At 37.5% G+C, this 13,336-nt stretch overlaps 1 pseudogene; it reads left to right on the forward strand.

The window, feature by feature from the left end:
* Positions 1–343: 343 nt before the first annotated feature.
* LOC132018746 (signal recognition particle 19 kDa protein-like) lies at positions 344–1,212 on the forward strand (annotated as a pseudogene).
* The last annotated feature ends 12,124 nt before the right edge of the window (positions 1,213–13,336 follow it).

Below are 13,336 nucleotides of genomic sequence, written 5' to 3' on the forward strand. Positions count from 1 at the left end.
GACACTACAGGAAAAGAGAACAGGCCAATAGTCCTGATGAACATATATGCAAACACCCTCAACAAAAATACTAGTCAACCAAATCCAACAAGACATTAAACAAATTATTCACTATGATCAGTGGGGTTTATTCAGGTTGCAAAAGTGGTTCAATATTGGCAAATCAATCAACACAATACATCACATCAATAAGAGAAAGGATAAAAATCACATGATCATTTCAATAGATGCAAAAAAAATCATTTGAGGGGCGGGACTTCCGCCGGAAGCCGGCGTGGTCCGGAAAATCTCAGAACCGAGTTCCCGCCTGTCTTTCTCCTAGAGGCCCTCGGTGGGCGCTCTGTGGGCCTGGGTGAAGATGGCCTGTGCAGCCCCACGGTCCCCGCCGACCAAGACAGGTTCATTTGTATCTACCCTGCTTATTTAAATAACAAGAAGACCATCGCGGAGGGGAGGCGAATTCCCATAAGTAAGGCTGTTGAAAATCCTACAGCTACTGAGATTCAAGATGTGTGCTCAGCAGTTGGACTTAATGTATTCCTTGAGAAAAATAAAATGTACTCTAGAGAGTGGAATCGTGATGTTCAGTACAGGGGCAGAGTCCGGGTCCAGCTGAAACAGGAAGACGGCAGCCTCTGTCTTGTACAGTTCCCGTCACGTAAGTCTGTAATGTTGTATGTAGCAGAAATGATACCTAAACTAAAAACAAGGACACAAAAAACGGGAGGTGGTGACCAAAGTCTTCAGCAAGGAGAGGGAAGTAAAAAAGGGAAAGGAAAGAAGAAGAAGTGACCAGATTTGAGAGTCAAGTCGGTGGTGCTACTGTGAGAGATAGTGAATGAAAGCTTCTAACTTACTTAAATCTTAGAGAAATTGAAGCTTTTTATTTGCATCATTTAACCGAACTGTGGACATCTCTGCCTCCCAGCTTCAGCATCAGAGTTGACAATGAAATAAATTTATATCAGAAGTTTGCATCTAGCTCTTATGCAGTATAAAAGAATTTTTTTTTGCTTTTCAACACCGAGTTTTTGTGGAAGAAAGAAGCATATTTTTTAATGGACAGTGGACTCTGCCATAAGTTACATGAAATCCTGTATCTGTCCTGTGTGTAAACATGTTTCAGAAAAATGAGTTTAAATAAAGATTTGAAATACACATTTTCTTCAACTTTTAAGTTAATGAAATAAAATTTGAAACTGAAAAAAAAAATCATTTGACAAAGAACAACATCCCTTCATGATAAAAATGCTTAACAAGGTAGGTTTAGAGGGAATAATACCTCAACATAATAAAGGCCATTTATGAAATATCCACAGCTAACATCCTCAAGGGGGAAAAACTGAGAGCTTTTTCCCTAAGATCAGGAAAAAAGAAGTATGTCTACTCTCACCACATCTATTCAACATGGTAATGGAAGTCCTACTGGTAGCAATCAGACAACAAAAAGAAATAAAAGGGTTCCAAATCAGTAAGGAAGAAGTAACACTCACTATTTGCTGATGACACAATACTATATACAGAAGTGGATAATGAACGACTCTACCGAAAAACTTCTAGAACTGACGAATGAATTCAATAAAGTTGCAGGATACAAAAAGCAATACAGAAATTGTTGCATTTTTGTACACCAATAATGAAACCACAGAAAGAGAAATTAAGAAAACAATCCCATTTACAATTGTACCTGATATAAGAGACATAGGAATAAACCTAACCAAAGAGGCAAAAGACCTGTACTCTGAAAACTATAAAACACTGATGAAAGAAATTGAAGATGACACAAAGAGATAGGATATTCTATGCTCATGGGTTGGAAGAAAAATATTGATAAATATTTTAAAAGTTATCTCACATTTAATGCAATTTCTATCAAAATACCAGTAGAATTTGTTAGAGAATTAGAACAAACAACCCTAAAATTTGTATGGAACCACAAAAGATCCAGAATAGCCAAGGCAATTGTGACATAGAGAAGCAAAGCTAGAGCCATCATAGTTCCAGACCTCAGGTTATATTAAAAAGTTGTAGTAATCAAAATGTATGGTACTGGCACAAAAATAGATAAGTCAATGGAACAGAATAGAAAGCCCAGAAATAATCCCACAACTACATGGTCAATTAATCTTCAACAAAGCAAAAAAGAATATTCAATGCGAAAAACACAATCTCTTCAACAAATGATGTTGGGAAAACTGGACAGCAACATGCAAAAGAAAGAAGCTGGAACACTTCACTATACCACACACAAAAATAAATTCAAAATGGATTAAAGACCTAAAGGTGAGACAAGAAACTATAAAAATTCTAGAAAAGAGCACAGGCAGTAACTTCTTTTAAATTGGCTATAGCAACTTCTTTCTAGATATGTCTCCTGAAGCAAAGAAAACAGGAAAAAAAATAAACTACTCGAACTTCATCAAAATAATAAGCTTTCGCACAGCAAAAGAAATAGTCAACAAAAACTAAAAGGCAACGTATGGAATGGGAGAGATATTTGCCAATCACATATTCATTAAAGGATTAGTATACAAAATATATAAAGAAAATAATCCAGTTAAAAGATGGACAGAAGACATGAATAGACGTTTCTCCACAGAAAACATACAGACCAGCAACAGACACATTAAAAGATGTTCATTATGACTTACCATCAGGGAAATGCAAATCAAAACTACAATGAGATATCACCTCACACCTGTCAGAATGGTTAAAATCAACAACCCATGAAAGAACAGGTATTGGCAAGGATGTGGAGGAAAGGGAACCCCATGCACTGTTGGTGGGAATGCAAACTGGTGTAGCCACTCTGGGAAAACAGTATAGAGGTTACCACAAAGTCAAAAGTAGAACTACTCTATGATCTAGCAATTGTACTACTGGATATTTACCCACAAAATACAAAAACACGAATCTAAAAGTATACATGCACCCCTACATTTATAGCAATGTTATTTACAATATCAAAATAATGGAAGCAGCCCAAATGTTTGTCAATTAATGAATAGATGAAGAAGATGTGATATATATGTATATATACATACATATGTGTACATATGCATATATATATATATACACACACACACAGTAAATTATTCAGTCATAAAAAGAATGAAATCTTGCCATTTGCAATAACATGGATTAAGCTAGAGACATAAGTCAGCCAGAAAAAGACAAATAGCACATGTTTTCACTCATATGTGGAATTAAGGAAACAAGAGTAACCAACAAAGGGGAAAAAGAGAGAGAGAAATCAAGAAAAAGATTCAACTATCGAGAACAAACTGATGATTACCAGAGGGGAGGCAGGTGGGGGGATGGGTGAAATAGACGATAGGGATTGAGAAGGGCACTTGTGATGAGCACTGGATAATGTATGGAATTGTTGAATCCCTATATTGTACACTTAAAACTAATATAACAGTGTATGTTAACTAACTGAAATTAAAACTAAAACTTAAAAAACATGTTTGCTAAAATTAAAAAAATGGAACAAAATGAAACATTTACCCAGAGTTTTGATTTTCTTAAATAAGTGACTCCTTAATGTAATCATTTTGATTAATAACAAATTCACATAGTTTTCAAAATCAAAGAAATGAAAATATTTAGCAACAAAAGAAAATTAAATAAGTGGATGACATCAAACCAAAAACTTCTGCACAAAATGAAAAGGCAACCTATGGAGTAGAAGAAAATATTTGCAAACCACATACCTGAGAAGGGGTTAATATCCAAAAAATATAAGGAACTCGTAGTAAAACAGTAAAGCAGTAAAACAAGAAATTCAATTAAAAACTGGGCAAAGGGCCTGTATAGACATTTTGTCCAAAGATGATATTCTAATGACCAACTGCTACATGGAAAAGTGTTCAACAACACTAATCATCAGGGAAATATAATTCAAAGACACAAAGAAATAACATCTCACACCTGTTAGAATGGGTATGCTCCAAAAGACAAGGGATAACAAGTGCTGGCAAGGATGTGGAGAAAAGGGAACACTGTGCACTGTTGGTGGGAATGTAAACTGGTATAGTCACTGTGGAAAACAGTATGGAATTCCTCAAAAAATTGAAAACATAATTTTCATATGATCTGACAGTCTCATTCTGGGCATATATCTAAAGGAAATGAAATCACCATCTTGAAGAGATACCTGTGTGCACATGTTCATTGCAGCATTATTTATAATAGTCACAGATTGGAAACAACCCAAGTGTTCACTGATGAATGAATAGTAAGAAGTAGTAAAAAAAAAATGTAAAAAATGTGGTAAGAAATGCACACACACACACACACACACACACACACGGTATATTATTTAGCCATAAAAAAAAAAAAAGAAATCCTGTCATTTGTGACCATATGTATAAACCTTGAGCGCATTATGTATTATTCCCAGACAGAGAAAAGCAAATACTATATGATCTCAAACATAAGTGGAATCTAAACAAAACAAAACAAAACAAGAAAACCAAATGCTTAGAAACCAAAAACAGATTTGTGGCTGCCAGAGGTGGGGTGTGGTGTGGTGTGGAAGAACGGGTGAGAGAGCTCAAAGGGTACAAAATTCCAGCTGTACCGTGAGTAAGTTCTGGGGATGTAATGTACAGCATAGTGACTATAATGAACAATACTGTGTTGTATACTTGAATGTTGCTTGAATGTATACTTGAATGTAGATTTTAAAAGTTCTCACCACATACACAACAAAAAATTGTAACTGTGGGAGGGGATGGATATGATAAGTAACCTTATTGTGGTAACCATTGTACAATACATACATATTTCAACGTATATCTTAGACTTACACAATGTTATATGTCAAATCATATCTTGATAAAGATGGAAGAAAATAAAAGAAATGAAAAGATATATAGTAAAAAGTATTCCTCCTGATTTTTTGCTACCCATCCCATTCCCATAAAGCTTTTGTTTCTTGTGCATCTTTCCAGAGTTGTTTTTTTTTTTTAAGATTTTATTTATGTATTTATTTGTCAGAGAGAGAGAGAGAGAGAGCACACAAGCAGGCTGGGTGGCAGGCAGAGGTGGAGAGAAAAACAGACTCCCTGCCAAGCAAGGAGCCTGATGAGGGATTCGATTCCAAGACCCTGGGATCTTGACCTGAGCTGAAGGCAGTGGCCTAAACGACTGAGCCACCCAGCCATCCCCAGAGTTTTTAATTATAAATATTAACAAACACAAATATATATTCTTCTTTCTCCTTCTATTCCTACAGAAAAAGAACACAATATACATTCAGCTTTTTCACCCGTTCTTTCTTTCTTTGTTTTTTAAATTAACTTATAATGTATTATTTGTTTCAGGGTACAGGTGTGATTCATCAGTCTTACACAATTCGCAGAGGTCATCACAGCATATACCCTCCCCAATGTCCATCACCCAGCCACCCTATCCTTCCCACTCTTCTCCCTTCCAGTAACCCTCAGTTTGTTTCCTGAGATTAAGAGTCTCTTATGGTTTGTTTCCCTCTCCAGTTTTGTCTTGTTTTATATTTCCCTCCCTTCTCCTATGATCCTTTCTCTTGTTTCTCAAATTCCACAGATCAGTGAGATCATATGATAATTGTCTTTCTCTGATTGATTTATTTCAGTTAGCATAATACCCTCTAGTTCCATCCATGTTGTTGCAAATTACAAGATTTCTTTTTTTGATGGCTGCATAATATAATATTCCATTGTATATATGTGTACACCACATATTCTTATCCATTCATCTGTTGATGGACATCTAGGCTCTTTCCATAGTTTGGCTATTGTGGACGTTGCTGCTATAAACATCGGCGTGCACATGCCCTTTCGGATCACTACATTTGTATCTTTAGGGTAAATATGTAGTAGTGCAATGCTGGGTTCACCTGTTCTTTCACGAAATTATTTATCTGGAGATTTTTCCATATTAGTATATAGAAAACCTCCTCATTTTCTCCCCCAAATAACTGCATGTTTCATATTTTATTTAAATATTCTCATTAGTAAATAGTCCCATTAGTAAAGGGATATTTGGGGTGTTTCCAATTTTTTATTATTATAAACAATGCTGCAATGGAAAATCTTGAAAATATGTCATTTTGCATATATGCAAGTGTATCTGTAGCATAAAATTAGAGGAAATTAATGAGTTAAAAGGTAATGTGAATTTATAATTTTGATAGTTATTGCCAAATAGCTGATCATTGAGTTTGTAGCAGTTTACACTCCCATCAGCAATGTATGGGGAAGGCCTGTTTCCCTGCAGCTTCACCAATGGGAAGTATTAACAATTTTTGGATTTTTGCGAGTGTGATTGATTAAAATGTGATATCTCAATAGATTTTAATTTTAATTTGCATTTTTTTAGACCTAGTACAGTGAACATCTTTTCATATTTATAAGAGACAATTATATTTTCTTTTCTGTGGCTTGTCTATTCCTATCCTTTGCCCATTTTTCTATTATATTTGTTGGTATTGGCTCTGTGTTTTTAACCCAACTGAGAAATGTTAAGCACTATAATTTATTTTGGGTCTAAAAAATACCATTGCATTTTTAATGTTGTAAAACTTACAATAAGCCTGCCATTTAAATACTAGTAAATATGTCTTATTATACTACAAAATAGTTTCTTTGTTCAGAGGCTGAAATTAGAAATTTCAAACATAGCTCATATATATGTGTGTGCGTATAATGATGTCCTTCTTATATAGTCACATGAGGCCATAAAACCTTACTCCAAAAAGGGAAATCAAACTCAAATGAGGTCTCTGGAATACAGCTATTCTGAGGCTTAAAAGTAAGGTCTCAGATTAGTCTAAGCATTGCTCACACTGAAGGGGATAACATTTCTAATTATTTTAAGCCCCTATGTTGAACAGTTTCCAGTCTAAATCATTAATATCAAACCAGATTTCTGCATCAGCTATTTGGATGGTGCACAGTGCATTATATCTATATTAAATTCCATTTTATTAATAATTTTTAAAAACATAATAGACATCATGAAATAAAATGTGAGAGCTGTCATCTTGTCAAATCCCCTCATTTTACATGGGCCATTAAAAGGGGTCTTAACTTTTACCCCTCCCTCTGTTTTTCTTCACTTTTTAAGTGCTTTCAGTGCTTATCTTCATATCTGGTTACAAGATAAGTCCACCCAATTTTGTGTTGCATGTTGCTATACAGATTTAAGTATACACAGTCTTTCTTGCCTAGTTCTTGGCTACTCCAAATTTTAATCATCATCAGAAAAAATTCTCCAAGACTTAAAAGTTCTCTTTTTTTAAGTTGATAGGATTCAATTTTCCCATGGGTCAATTAAGGATTTTTGATTAGAAGTCCTTTGCAGTTCCCAAAGACCCAACCATCTGTGACTCTGAGAGAATAGGAAGGTGGGATGATGGATTCCTCCATTTTCCCCAAGGAAAGGGCTGCCCTGCTTTGGGGCAAAGGTAATATTTCTGCATAGCTTTGTTATGTTCTATTTCCTGAAGTCATAACAGTCTGGGTTCCAATTACATTCCTAGAATAATGAGCCTATTACAGTAAATGAACATTTTCAAGTGCAAATGAATAACAATCTATTGAATGTGCCGTCACCTAATAATTTTCCCGTTGGCAGAAGGAAAGAAGGAGGTGATTGGGTGACAGGAAGTAGTCTGTGAAACATGATAGAAAAAGGGGGATGAGAGTTTAAGACAACTCTAACATCCCTCATGGCCTCTATTTAATCAAGGCTGCCAGGAGATAAAGATTATGGGTCCTTTTGGCAAATGTAGAGGCTCAAACTGCCTCAGGGTTGGCTCTAACCTGACGCCAGAAGTCAGCTGATCTAAATTTGTGTCTTTTCTCCTTTTTTAAAGTTATAATTGGTATCAAATGACAACTCAGTATCCTGAATTTATTGGATTAGAGCTATCAGAAAGAATGGGGTTGGCTCAAGTAGCCCAGGTTGAGAGAGTAAGTTCTAGGAAGAGCTATTTTTTAAAAGATTAAAAGTGTTCTATGTAAACATACTATTTTTTGACTTCATGATATTTTCTGGTAATTTTTATCAAGGCAACTTCATGACCAGAAGTGTACATGGCAGGTGTTCCCATTAAAAAGGCAAGAAGAAAACTCCAGAAACCAGTCTGGTAGGAAGTCCCAATGAAGAAATCATTTCAGTAGGATATAAAAGAATGCTCCAAACCAAGGATGAAAAAGAGGAATAGTGTTAAGATATTATTATCTATAAGTATGCCTTTTTTAATCAAAAAATTGCTAGCTATAAGTTTTCACATATTGGAAAGAACAATGTCTCAAAGTGGGATTTGGTATCCATTTCTGACCCTGCAATTTTCCATATGAATTTGTACTAATTTCCTATCTTTTCTGCATCTGGGTAGAGTAACAAGTTCAAGAAAATAATACTTCCATTTGCAAATACCATGTTGGGGGCTAGATGTGCTATTGTTGCTAGAGCAGATTCTACTATCTTGTGGATGTTCTCCTTTCCGTTTCTATCAGAAACAAGTTTCAGAAGAGTTTTTATTCATGTGAAATGACAATACTATTCTTTATAATTTTTTCCTAGGACGATCCCAGCTTTCCTGCCCTCTATGTCAGTCATTCAGCCCTCTATGTTTGGATCACTGGACATCTTATAAGATGTTACATTAATTCATTAAATTGATGACATCAAACTGATTGAACAGGACAAGCAAAAAATGACTAGTATTTTGGAGGTGTTGATAAGATATGTGTACTTCCAAAAGTGGGTAAAAAATCATACCAAAATGTTTTTATAGGTCCAGTGGTCAAGATGGTGTTTAGATGTCCCCTCCAAAGTAGCAGATAAAGTGTTATATCTTGCATCTATACCACAAGTAAGGAAGCACCTTGCCTAGTCAGCCTCTTAGGGTTCTGCTGGCCACATTACACACCTAGGATGTGCTCTTGCCCATGTATCAGCTAACATGGAAGGCTGTCAACTTTAAGTGAAGCCTGGAGCAGGAAAGGACTCTTCAGTGGGTCATGCTGCAATCAGTTTTTCCATTGGGACCATGCAATATGGTAACCCTATGATGTCAGTGGTGCCTGTAGGAGTGAATGCTGTGTGAATTTGTGTGAAATCCCAGTGGAGGAGCCAGAATGTCAGCTCATAATCCTGAAATAGCAGAGAGTTGCACACTTTTTGAGAAAAAAGTTTCCTCAAGTATCATGAGGCTCTGTAAGAGATGGAACACTTGACCATGGGACAAATTCCCATTATTAGCTTGGCTTATCAGACCCACCAAATCATAATATTGGGTGTACCTAATGCCTTTTAGTGGTTACCAGGATTTAGATGTAATTCCCCCAAAAGACAGAACAGTGATGCTTCTCTATTACATGTGAAACATGGGCAGGAAACATTTTTTGAGAAATCTAGTTCTAAAGTAAGACCTAGCATTGGATGGAGATGGTACATCTAGGTTGGAGCCCAAGCTGGGACCAGAGGGCATAAGAAGCTCATGAGCAAGTAGCCCAGACCTACATGTCATCAATTACAGTTGTCTACATCCTCCCCTCAGCTCCTACATATGGCTGATGGGGATCCTATATGACCAGCAGAAGAAAGAGGAAAAAGTCTGAACTCTTTTATAGATGTCCAACTTGGTATGTGGCAGTGAGCTGGAAATGGATAATGGCTGCATTGCAATCACATCAGTTGTGGCCCTGAAGATAGTAGAGAGGAAATCTTTTTAGTGGGCAGAGGTGTAAGTGGTGTACCTGGTCATCCACTTTATGTGAAGGAGAAGCAGCCTGAAGTGGGAATATGTAGTTTTCTGGGAAGTGACAAATGGTTTCATGACTGGTAAGGGGTATGGAAGGAGAAGAAAGGTAAGATCAAAGACAAGCAGGTCTGCAGCAGAGACATGTGGCTGGGAAGTAGACACAAAGAATTAAGATTTTGTATCACACATTGATGACCATCATAAATCAGACCCTCAGAAGTAGACAAATGGGGGCGCCTGGCTGGCTCTGTCATTAAGCATCTGTATTTGGCTCAGGTCGTGATCCCAGGGTTCTGGGATCGGACCCCACATTGGGCTCCCTGCCCAGAGAGAAGCCTGCTTCTCCCTCTTCCACTCACCCTGCTTGTGTTCCTTCTCTCACAGTCTTTCTCTGTCAGATAAATAAATGAAATCTTAAAAAAAAAATAAAACAAAAAAGAAGTAGACAAATGAATCATTCAATGCAGATCAACCAGCCTTTATTATTAGCTTCTTTAAAATTGGTACAATGGGAGGGAGGGGTCAAGATGGCAGAGAAGTAGCAGGCTGAGGCTACATCAGGTAGCAGGAGATCTGCTAGATAGCTTATCTAAACATTCCAAACACCTACAAATACAATGGGAGATGAAGGAGAAGAAGAAAAGCAATTCTAGAAACAGAAAATCAACCACTTTCTGAAAAGTAGGACTGGCAGAGAAGTGAATCCAAAGCGATGGGAAGATAGATCGCGGGGGGAGGGGCCGGGTTCCAGCAAGCGGCAGAGCAATGGAGCACAAAATCGGGACTTTTAAAAGTCTGTTCCACTGAGGGACATCACTCCAGATGCTAAAACGGTGTGAAGCCCACGTGGGGTCAGCATGGCCCCAGGTCCCGCAGGGTCAAAGAATGATCGGGGGTGTCTGAGTGTTGCAGAGCTCGCAGGTATTAGAATGGGGAAGCTGGCTACAGAGACAGAGCTGAGGAGTGAGCTCTCAGCTCGGGGTTACCTTGAACTGGTCACTGCCTGGGTGAGCTCGAAGCACGACCGGAGGCCAGGGAGATGGGAGTTATGAGGGCATACTGAGGAGTGGGGCCCCAAGCTCTTGGCTCCTCTGGGCCAGAGACTGGGAGGCCACCATTTTCATTCCCATCCTCCGGAACTCTACGGAAAGCATTCAGGGAACAAAAGCTCCCAAAAGCAAACCCAAGTGGATTACTCAGCCCAGCCCCTGGTAAGGGTGGTGCAATTCCACCCGGGGCAAAGACACTTGAGAATCCCTACAACAAGCCCCTCCCCCAGAAGATCAACAAGAAATCCAGCCAGGACCAAGTTCACCTACCAAAGAGTGCACATTCAATACCAAAGAGAGCAGCGGAATTCCAGAGGTGGAGAAAGCAAAGCACTGATTTCATGGCTTTCTCCCCATGATTCATTAGTCTTGCAGTTAATTTAATTTGGGGTGTTTTTTTTTTCAATTTATTTTTCTTCTTCTGCTATATTTTTTAATATTTACCCTTTTCTTTTTTAACATTTTTAAACTAGTTTATCTAATATATATATTTCTTTTTTATTTTTTTCTTTATTCATTTTCTTTTTTTAATTGTTTCTTCTTTTTTCTGAACCTCTTTTTATGCCCTTTCTCCCCCCCCACGATTTGGGATCCCTTCTGATTTGGTTAAAGTGTATCTTCCTGGGGTTGTTGCCACCCTTTTAGTATTTTACTTGCTCCTTCATATACTCTTATCTGGACAAAATGACAAGACAGAAAAATTCACCACAAAAAAAGGAACAAGAGGCAGTACCGAAGGCTAGGGACCTAATCAATACAGACATTGGTTATATGTCAGATATAGAGTTCAGAATGGTGATTCTCGAGTTTCTAGCTGGGCTCAAAAAAGGTATAGAAGATATTAGAGAAACCCTCTCAGGAGATAAGTCCTATCTGGAGAAATAAAAGAACTAAAATCTAACCAAGTTGAAATAAAAAAAGCTATAAATGAGGTGCAATAAAAAATGGAGGCTCTCACTGCTAGGATAAATGAGGCAGAAGAAAGAATTAGTGATATAGAAGACCAAATGACAGAGAATAAAGAAGCTGAGCAAAAGAGGGACAAACAGCTACTGGACCACGAGGGGAGAATTCAAGAAATAACTGACACCATAAGATGAAACAACATTAGAATAATTGGGATTCCAGAAGGCGAAGAGAGAGAGAGAGGAAAAGAAGGAATATTGGAGAGAATTATTGGAGAGAATTTCCCTAATGGTAAAGGGAAAAAGCATCAAAATCCAGGAGGTGCAGAGAACCCCCCTCAAAATCAACAAGAATAAGTCCACACCCCATCACCTAATAGTAAAATTTATAAGTCTTAGTGACAAATAGAAAATCCTGAAAGCAGCCTGGGAAAAGAAGTCTGTAACATACAGTGGTAAAAATATTAGATTGGCAGCAGACTTATCCACAGAGACCTGGCAGGCCAGAAAGAGCTGGCATGATATATTCAGAGAACTAAACGAGAAAAACATGCAGCCAAGAATACTATATCCAGCTAAGTTATCATTGAAAATAGAAGGAGAGGGGCACCTGGGTGGCTCAGTGGGTTAATGCCTCTGCCTTCAGCTCAGGTCATGATCTCAGGGTCCCGGGATTGAGCCCCGCATCAGGTTCTCTGCTCAGTGGGGAGCCTGCTTCCTCCTCTCTCTCTGCCTGCCTCTCTGCCTACTTGGATCTCCGTCTGTCAAATAAATAAAATCTTAAAAAAAAAAAAAAGAAAATAGAAGGAGAGATAAAAAGCTTCCAGGACAAACAAAATCTGAAAGAATTTGCAAAGCAGCTCTACAGGAAATATTGAAAGGGGTCCTCTAAGCAAAGAGAGAGCCTAAAAGTAGTAGATCAGAAAGGAATAGAAACAATATACAGTAACAGTCACCTTACAGGCAATACAAAGGCACTAAATTCATATCTCTCAATAGTTACCCTGAATGCTAATGGGCTAAACACCCCAATCAAAAGACGCAGGATATCAGAATGGATTAAAAAAAACAAAACCCATCTACATGTTGCCTACAAGAAACTCATTTTAGACCCAAAGACACCCCCAGATTTAAAGCGAAGGGTTGGAAAGAAATTTACCATGCTAATGGACATCAGAAGAAAGCAGGGGTGGCAATCCTTATATCAGATCAATTAGATTTTAAGCCAAAGACTATAATGAGAGATGAGGAAGGACACTATCTCATACCCAAAGTATCTGTCCAACAAGAAGATTGGACAATTTAAAATTTAAAATTGTTAAATTTAAAATTTAACAATTTTAAATATCTATGCCCCTAACGTGGGAGCAGCCAACTATATAAACCAATTAATAACAAAATCAAAGAAACACATCAACACTAATACAATAATAGTAGGGGACTTTAACACTCCCCTCACTGAAATGGACAGATCATCCAAGCAAAAGATCAACGAGGAAATAAAGGCCTTAAATGACACACTGGACCAGATGGACATCACAGATATATTCTAGAACATTTCATCCCAAAGCAACAGAATACACATTCTTCTCTAGTGCACATGGAACATTCTGGAGAATGTTCCA

This window comes from Mustela nigripes, chromosome 5, assembly GCF_022355385.1.
Source record: "Mustela nigripes isolate SB6536 chromosome 5, MUSNIG.SB6536, whole genome shotgun sequence".
In the NCBI taxonomy this organism is placed as follows: Eukaryota; Metazoa; Chordata; class Mammalia; order Carnivora; family Mustelidae; genus Mustela; species Mustela nigripes.